Source organism: Procambarus clarkii, chromosome 5, assembly GCF_040958095.1.
Source record: "Procambarus clarkii isolate CNS0578487 chromosome 5, FALCON_Pclarkii_2.0, whole genome shotgun sequence".
In the NCBI taxonomy this organism is placed as follows: Eukaryota; Metazoa; Arthropoda; class Malacostraca; order Decapoda; family Cambaridae; genus Procambarus; species Procambarus clarkii.
Window position 1 is genome coordinate 6,289,581 of NC_091154.1, and position 7,989 is coordinate 6,297,569.

Below are 7,989 nucleotides of genomic sequence, written 5' to 3' on the forward strand. Positions count from 1 at the left end.
CACTTATCCATTACCCAGTCGCCATAACTGTTGATTGATTGGTGAAGACTGAGGAGCCCAAGAGGTGGCACGGGCACGAGTAGCCCGGAGCTGGTAGATGTTCCCAGTGAATGTGATCATTGGGTCGTAATAGGATAGTTACACATTGGAAGATGGTTGGGTTGATGCAAGTGTATCAGATGGTTGGGTTGATGCAAGTGTATCAGATGGTTGAGTTGATGCAAGTGTATCAGATGGTTGGGTTGATGCAAGTGTATCAGATGGTTGGGTTGATGCAAGTGTATCAGATGGTTGGGTTGATGCAAGTGTATCAGATGGTTGGGTTGATGCAAGTGTATCAGATGGTTGGGTTGATGCAAGTGTATCAGATGGTTGGGTTGATGCAAGTGTATCAGATGGTTGGGTTGATGCAAGTGTATCAGATGGTTGGGTTGATGCAAGTGTATCAGATGGTTGAGTTGATGCAAGTGTATCAGATGGTTGGGTTGATGCAAGTGTATCAGATGGTTGGGTTGATGCAAGTGTATCAGATGGTTGGGTTGATGCAAGTGTATCAGATGGTTGGGTTGATGCTAGTGTATCAGATGGTTGAGTTGATGCAAGTGTATCAGATGGTTGGGTTGATGCAAGTGTATCAGATGGTTGGGTTGATGCAAGTGTATCAGATGGTTGGGTTGATGCAAGTGTATCAGATGGTTGGGTTGATGCAAGTGTATCAGATGGTTGAGTTGATGCAAGTGTATCAGATGGTTGGGTTGATGCAAGTGTATCAGATGGTTGGGTTGATGCAAGTGTATCAGATGGTTGAGTTGATGCAAGTGTATCAGATGGTTGGGTTGATGCAAGTGTATCAGATGGTTGGGTTGATGCAAGTGTATCAGATGGTTGGGTTGATGCAAGTGTATCAGATGGTTGGGTTGATGCAAGTGTATCAGATGGTTGGGTTGATGCAAGTGTATCAGATGGTTGGGTTGATGCAAGTGTATCAGATGGTTGGGTTGATGCAAGTGTATCAGATGGTTGGGTTGATGCAAGTGTATCAGATGGTTGGGTTGATGCAAGTGTATCAGATGGTTGGGTTGATGCAAGTGTATCAGATGGTTGGGTTGATGCAAGTGTATCAGATGGTTGAGTTGATGCAAGTGTATCAGATGGTTGGGTTGATGCAAGTGTATCAGATGGTTGGGTTGATGCAAGTGTATCAGATGGTTGGGTTGATGCAAGTGTATCAGATAGTTGGGTTGATGCAAGTGTATCAGATGGTTGGGTTGATGCAAGTGTATCAGATGGTTAGTCGGTCTCAGGTGTATCCGGTTGCTGGGTGTACTCACTAGTTGTGCTTGCCGGGGGGGGGGGGTGAACTTCGGCTCATTGGTCCTTCTAACACAGTGCACAGTTACAACCACAATAGATCACTGGAACATTATCTAACACAGTGCACAGTTACAAACCCATTAAGATTTCAACTTAGATTCAACAGAGCAGAAGAAGTTGTTAAACACATGGGACAAAATCTTACTGAAGCGACCATACGAGTCATAAATACTCATACTCCGCCCAAGTAAAACAGAAACAAGCAACACTTAGTGGGCCAGCCAGAGGCTTAGGGCCCGCACAGGAATTTCCCTGCAAAAAAAAAAAAAAGGCTCTCTAGTCCCGCTTCTCAACTGTCAGTCAACTGGTTTACAGGTTCCTGAGCATATTGAACTATCATGTCTCCATTTTAAACTGTGTGTGGAGTCTGCCTCCATCACATTACTGTCTAGTTCATTCTATTTGTTAACTACTCTGACGGAGAAAATTCTTTATATCTCTGTGGCCCATTTGAATACTAATTTTCTACTTGTGTCCCCTTGTGTGTGTACTACCTGTGCTAAATTAGGGGTGCTGTATACTGTGTGGTGAGCGAGCATTGGCAGTCTTTTCTATGCGGCGACCAAAACTGAGTTGCATAATCTAAATGGGGCCTAACTGAAGCAAGATATAGCTGAAGAACAACACCAGGTGTCTTAAACGCTTCGATTAATACATCCCAGTGTCCTATTTGCCTTATTACAAACATTAATGCATTGATTTTTGGTTTAAAATTCTTTCTAATCATAATTCCCAGATCCCTTTTGCAATCCGACTTCACAATCTCAACACCATCACAATCTCAACACCATCTAGCTCGTATCCTGTAACTTTATCATCATTACCTAGCCGCACAACCATACATTTGTCAGCATTAAACTGTATCTGCCAATTTTTTTCTTTTTCAAAGCAGACAAAGCTTTTCCCATTCCCAAGAGCAGCTGCTGGCTTGGGAAGGGGGCCCACGCCGTCTCCGTCCCGGTTTATATAACCTCGGGTCAATGCGCGCGCAGCTTAGGGCGGTTAAAGTCAGCTTCCAGACATACGTTCTCTTCCACTCAGAAAACCCACCGTTTTTGGGAAACAGTGTTCTTTTACAGCATCTTGAAGTGATAGCGAGTCTTTTTCCGTGTTTATTTCCCTCCCGATTTTTGAATCATCGGCAAATTTGCAAATATTGCTGCTCAAACCTGAATCTAAATCATTTATATGTATTATGAATAAAAGAGGTCCCAGGACAGAGCCTTGAGGCACTCCACTTACAACATTTTTCCACTCTGACGTAACTTCATTTATACTAACTCTTTGTTTCCTTTGGTATAGCCATGCCCTAATCCAGCTTAATATAGCACCTTCAATACCATGAGCTTCTATCTTTTTAATCAGTCTTTCATGTGGCACTGTATCAAAAGCTTTGCTAAAGTTAAGGTACACAACATCACAATCCTTACCACTATCAACTGCCTCAACTATGCTGGAACAAAATGATAGCAAATTTGTTAAAGTTCAGTCCATCCTTGCATACAAAGATCCAAGCTCGTTAATCCAGACACCAAACCCCCTGTTTATGAATGAAAAACAGTTTAAACACAACCCGTCCTCAGACAAAGTCCATTCTATCGAGCGGTCGACCGCAAAAACGCATTCATCAATTTTAACATTGTTACTTCAAAACAGATCTTTTCTCAAATATAAATTAATATTATTATATAATAGCATATTGTGCATATTTAGACATTGGTTAAGATAGGTGTTTAGGTTCTGTTGGCGATTATTTGTATTTGTAGTACGTGGGTGAAGCATTTACAGCGTTGTAGTTTGAACAAAAGTCGTTAGTGAAGCACTTGTTCCAGAAGTGTTCGAATGTCATAGGTTGTGAGTAGTGTGTAAACGATTTTTCACTATTAAACGGGGTTTGGCGGGTGGTATTTCCCCAGCATTTCAAACCCCCAACAATACTAATCGATGGCAAGAGATCACACGTTCGTGTGATCACGAATGCATAATTAACTTGTGCGTTTATGCAAGTGTGCCATATATTTCAGGCTCGCATTTTCTCCATTAAATGTGATTGATTTGATGAAAATTAATGTGTGATCTCTTCCCATTGACTAGTGTTGTTGGGGGGTTGAAATATTGGGGAAATACCTTCCGATTTTCAACTCTTTTTAACAATAAAAAAAAATAAATAAATAAAATGTTTATTTAGGTAAGGTACATACATACAATAAATTTTTACAAAGATTGGTTGACTTATAGGTAGAGCTAGTACATACAATGCCTAATCTGTCAATCTGTCATGGTGTAGCGGTAACAGCTGCATACTCACCCTGCAAGCAGGAGTTTATTGTGCACCCCATACTCTCCCTGCAAGCAGGAGTTTATTGTGCACCCCATACTCACCCTGCAAGCAGTAGTATATTGTGCACCCCATACTCACCCTGCAAGCAGTAGTATATTGTGCACCCCATACTCTCCCTGCAAGCAGTATTATATTGTGCACCCCATACTCTCCCTGCAAGCAGTAGTATATTGTGCACCCCATACTCTCCCTGCAAGCAGTAGTTTATTGTGCACCCCATACTCTCCCTGCAAGCAGGAGTTTATTGTGCACCCCATACTCTCCCTGCAAGCAGGAGTTTATTGTGCACCCCATACTCACCCTGCAAGCAGTAGTATATTGTGCACCTCATACTCTCCCTGCAAGCAGTAGTATATTGTGCACCCCATACTCTCCCTGCAAGCAGTAGTATATTGTGCACCCCATACTCTCCCTGCAAGCAGGAGTTTATTGTGCACCCCATACTCTCCCTGCAAGCAGGAGTTTATTGTGCACCCCATACTCTCCCTGCAAGCAGGAGTTTATTGTGCACCCCATACTCTCCCTGCAAGCAGGAGTTTATTGTGCACCCCATACTCACCCTGCAAGCAGTAGTATATTGTGCACCCCATACTCTCCCTGCAAGCAGGAGTTTATTGTGCACCCCATACTCTCCCTGCAAGCAGGAGTTTATTGTGCACCCCATACTCTCCCTGCAAGCAGGAGTTTATTGTGCACCCCATACTCACCCTGCAAGCAGTAGTATATTGTGCACCCCATACTCTCCCTGCAAGCAGGAGTTTATTGTGCACCCAATACTCTCCCTGCAAGCAGGAGTTTATTGTGCACCCCATACTCTCCCTGCAAGCAGGAGTTTATTGTGCACCCCATACTCACCCTGCAAGCAGTAGTATATTGTGCACCCCATACTCTCCCTGCAAGCAGGAGTTTATTGTGCACCCCATACTCTCCCTGCAAGCAGTAGTATATTGTGCACCCCATACTCTCCCTGCAAACAGTAGTATATTGTGCACCCCATACTCTCCCTGCAAGCAGGAGTTTATTGTGCACCCCATACTCTCCCTGCAAGCAGTAGTATATTGTGCACCAAATACTCTCCCTGCAAGCAGTAGTATATTGTGCACCCCATACTCACCCTGCAAGCAGTATTATATTGTGCACCCCATACTCTCCCTGCAAGCAGTAGCTTATTGTGCACCCCATACTCTCCCTGCAAGCAGTAGCTTATTGTGCACCCCATACTCTCCCTGCAAGCAGGAGTTTATTGTGCACCCCATACTCTCCCTGCAAGCAGTAGCTTATTGTGCACCCCATACTCACCCTGCAAGCAGTAGTTTATTGTGCACCCCATACTCTCCCTGCAAGCAGTAGCTTATTGTGCACCCCATACTCTCCCTGCAAGCAGTAGTTTATTGTGCACCCATACTCTCCCTGCAAGCAGTAGCTTATTGTGCACCCCATACTCTCCCTGCAAGCAGTAATTTATTGTGCACCCCATACTCTCCCTGCAAGCAGTAGTATATTGTGCACCCCATACTCTCCCTGCAAGCAGTAGTTTATTGTGCACCCCATACTCACCCTGCAAGCAGTAGTTTATTGTGCACCCCATACTCACCCTGCAAGCAGTAGTTTATTGTGCACCCCATACTCTCCCTGCAAGCAGTAGTTTATTGTGCACCCCATACTCACCCTGCAAGCAGTAGTATATTGTGCACCCCATACTCTCCCTGCAAGCAGTAGTATATTGTGCACCCCATGCTCTCCCTGCAAGCAGTAATTTATTGTGCACCCCATACTCTCCCTGCAAGCACTAGTTTATTGTGCACCCCATACTCTCCCTGCAAGCACTAGTTTATTGTGCACCCCATACTCACCCTGCAAGCAGTAGTTTATTGTGCACCCCATACTCACCCTGCAAGCACTAGTTTATTGTGCACCCCATACTCACCCTGCAAGCAGTAGTTTATTGTGCACCTCATACTCTCCCTGCAAGCACTAGTTTATTGTGCACCCCATACTCTCCCTGCAAGCACTAGTTTATTGTGCACCCCATACTCACCCTGCAAGCAGTAGTTTATTGTGCACCTCATACTCTCCCTGCAAGCACTAGTTTATTGTGCACCCCATACTCACCCTGCAAGCAGTAGTTTATTGTGCACCTCATACTCTCCCTGCAAGCACTAGTTTATTGTGCACCCCATACTCACCCTGCAAGCAGTAGTTTATTGTGCACCTCATACTCTCCCTGCAAGCACTAGTTTATTGTGCACCCCATACTCACCCTGCAAGCAGTAGTTTATTGTGCACCCCATACTCTCCCTGCAAGCAGTATTATATTGTGCACCCCATACTCTCCCTGCAAGCAGTAGTTTATTGTGCACCCCATACTCTCCCTGCAAGCAGTATTATATTGTGCACCCCATGCTCTCCCTGCAAGCAGTAGTATATTGTGCACCCCATACTCACCCTGCAAGCAGTAGTTTATTGTGCACCCCATGCTCTCCCTGCAAGCAGTAGTATATTGTGCACCCCATACTCTCCCTGCAAGCAGTATTATATTGTGCATCCCATGCTCTCCCTGCAAGCAGTAGTATATTGTGCACCCCATACTCTCCCTGCAAGCAGTATTATATTGTGCACCCCATGCTCTCCCTGCAAGCAGTAGTTTATTGTGCACCCCATACTCTCCCTGCAAGCAGTAGTATATTGTGCACCCCATGCTCTCCCTGCAAGCAGTAGTATATTGTGCACCCCATACTCTCCCTGCAAGCAGTAGTATATTGTGCACCCCATGCTCTCCCTGCAAGCAGTAGTATATTGTGCACCCCATACTCTCCCTGCAAGCAGTATTATATTGTGCACCCCATACTCTCCCTGCAAGCAGTAGTATATTGTGCACCCCATACTCTCCCTGCAAGCAGTAGTATATTGTGCACCCCATACTCACCCTGCAAGCAGTAATTTATTGTGCACCCCATACTCTCCCTGCAAGCACTAGTTTATTGTGCACCCCATACTCACCCTGCAAGCAGTAGTTTATTGTGCACCCCATACTCACCCTGCAAGCAGTATTATATTGTGCACCCCATACTCACCCTGCAAGCAGTAGCTTATTGTGCACCCCATACTCTCCCTGCAAGCAGTAGCTTACTGTGCACCCCATACTCTCCCTGCAAGCAGTAGCTTACTGTGCACCCCATACTCTCCCTGCAAGCAGTAGTATATTGTGCACCCCATGCTCTCCCTGCAAGCAGTAGCTTACTGTGCACCCCATACTCTCCCTGCAAGCAGTAGTATATTGTGCACCCCATACTCTCCCTGCAAGCAGTAGTATATTGTGCACCCCATACTCTCCCTGCAAGCAGTAGCTTACTGTGCACTCCATACTCTCCCTGCAAGCAGTAGCTTATTGTGCACCCCATACTCTCCCTGCAAGCAGTAGTATATTGTGCACCCCATACTCTCCCTGCAAGCAGTAGCTTACTGTGCACTCTGTACTCATCCTACAAGTTGTAGTTCTTTGTGCACACCATTGTGCTCATTGTGTGCACAGTACTGTACCTCAAAAGGATTTACAAGGCCATATAAGGCTATAATCTGACCTCAGTGCAAGTTTGACATTAGTTTTTATAATTAACCTACAATTTTTATATTTAAAATATATTGATAGTTAGTAAGGAAAAACTGCTTGCACATCAACACCTTGATATGAAAATATTTTGTGCATTGTAAGTATTTAATTAACAAAAAGGCATCAATTTTGGTAGACTATAGTGTTATCTGTGGCACAGAACAGTAAAAATGTCCTAAATAACATCCAAGATAACAAAATAAATGCAAAATGACACAATTAAGACAATGTAGTCCAGAAGGTAAGGCAGAGGTTTCTGTTTCATGAAATTCTCTGGAGTGTAGAGTTTGTGGTCAATACATAACCTGGTCAGAGCAGTTTCGTACCCATTATGGTGGTAGGAGGAAGGCCATGACAATAGGCAACATTTAGTTTTATACATTTTGTTATTAGCAGTTCCCGACCATCTATCCCCTTGCTTCACTGTGTGCTGCACAGTGAAGCAAGGAGTTGTATAGACATAATGTACTTCATAATGAAGTTTAATGTACTTCGTGATGTCTGCCAGTCTCAGATGGTGAAGAATGACTGGGATGGTCAGGACTGGAGTGGATATAAGCCTTAACATTGTCTGAGCCTATATACACTTCCAGCATTATTAGAAGGCTCCAAGCAAGGAGGGCCTAAGGACAGGGGGAAGAGGTAACTGGATAACAGGGGGCCC